Below are 1,779 nucleotides of genomic sequence, written 5' to 3'. Positions count from 1 at the left end.
GTCCATAAGTGTACTTGATGCTTAGATATGAATATGTGCACGTATTTTTCAGCCCAATTTATGTCATTTATTCATTCAGATACGTCGTCGTCGTCGTCACCGTCATCGTCATCTTCGCAAAATTTTGTCCCCTTTTACTGCACCTTTTTTCAACACTTTCTACAATTTTTCTGAACTTTATCTACACCTCTTCTGTACTTTTTTTACACTTTTTTCCTGCACTTTTTCTGCACTTTTTCTACACTTTTTCTACACCTTTTCTGCACTTTTTCGATACCTTTTCTACACTTTTTCCGCATCTTTTCTGAACTTTTGCTGTACCTCTTCTGCACTTTTTCCGCATTTCTTTCGCATCCTTCTGGCATCTCTTCCACATCTTTCATGTACCTTTTCTGTACTTTTTCTACAACAGTACCACATTCCTCTCACATTTCTCCCGTATTAATTTCGCATTTCTTTTGCATCTCTTCGCATCTGAGTCTTACCGTTTCCGCAACCCTTTTGCATTTTTTCCGCATCTTTTCTGAACTTTTATCTCTCTCGTATCCTTCTGGGATCTCTTGCACATCTTTCATGTACCTTTTTTGCACTTTTTCTACAACAGTACCAGATCTCTGTCACACCTCTCCCGCATTAATTTTGCATTTCTTCTGCACCTCTCCGCATCTGAATCGTACCGTTTCTGCAACTTCTTTGCACCTATTCCGCATCTTTTCTGAGTTTTTACTGTACCTCTTCTGCATTTTTTCCGCATCTCTCTCGCATCCTTCTGGCATCTCTTCCACATCTTTCATGTATCTTTTCTGCACTTTTTCTACAACAGTATCACCTCTCTCACACCTCTTCCGTATTAATTTCGCCTTTCTTCTGCACCTCTCCACATCTGAGTCGTACCGTTTTCGCAACTCCTTTACACCTTTTCTGCATCTTTTCTGAACTTTTATCTCTCTCGTATCCTTCTGGGATCTCTTGCACATCTTTCATGTACCTTTTTTGCACTTTTTCTACAACAGTACCAGATCTCTGTCACACCTCTCCCGCATTAATTTTGCATTTCTTCTGCACCTCTCCGCATCTAAATCGTACCGTTTCCGTAACTCCTTTACACTTTTTTCGCATCTTTTCTGAACTTTTGCTGTACCTCTTCTGCACTTTTTCCGCATTTTTGTCGCATGCTTCTGGCATCTCTTCCACATCTTTCATGTTCCTTTTCTGTACTTTTTCTACAACAGTACCACATCTCTCTCACACCTCTTCCGTATTAATTTCGCATTCTTCTGCAATTCTCCGCATCTAAGTCTTACCGTTTCCGCAACTCTCTTGCACCTTTTTCGCATCTTTTTCACATCACTTATACATTTCTTTTACATCTCTTCCACATTTGTTCTGCACTTCTTCGCATCGGTTCTACATATCTTTCCCAATTCTTCTACATTTCATCTATCTATATACATTATTTTATTTATTTACATATTTATTTATATACCTATATTATCTATTCACCTATCGATGTTATCTATTCATCTTCCAATGTTTCACTCATTCATCTATTTCCGTTTTTATTTAGTTAATATGTAAAAATATATGTATAAACATACATAAACATGCATAAATATTCATAATCATAAATAATTATGCATGAAATGTGTCCATACATCTTTTTTTCTTTTGTAAAATAATAATATTGAGAAAACATCAAAAATAGTTAATGGGACTATTTTCGCAATGTTTATTTTAGAAAAAATCAAATTTGGAAAAATATACAAAAATTTGCTTATA

The 1,779-nt window shown here is 36.0% G+C and overlaps 1 protein-coding gene across 1 annotated transcript in view; it reads left to right on the top strand.

The window, feature by feature from the left end:
* The window catches only part of LOC108758872 (sensory neuron membrane protein 1), a 19,701-nt gene that overhangs the window by 10,690 nt on the left and 7,232 nt on the right, over positions 1-1,779 (top strand). The gene's annotated exons all lie outside the window — the stretch shown is intronic.

Source organism: Trachymyrmex cornetzi, unplaced genomic scaffold, assembly GCF_001594075.2.
Source record: "Trachymyrmex cornetzi isolate Tcor2-1 unplaced genomic scaffold, Tcor1.1 scaffold16, whole genome shotgun sequence".
NCBI lineage: Eukaryota > Metazoa > Arthropoda > Insecta > Hymenoptera > Formicidae > Trachymyrmex > Trachymyrmex cornetzi.
This window is presented reverse-complemented; position numbering and strand designations above follow the sequence as displayed.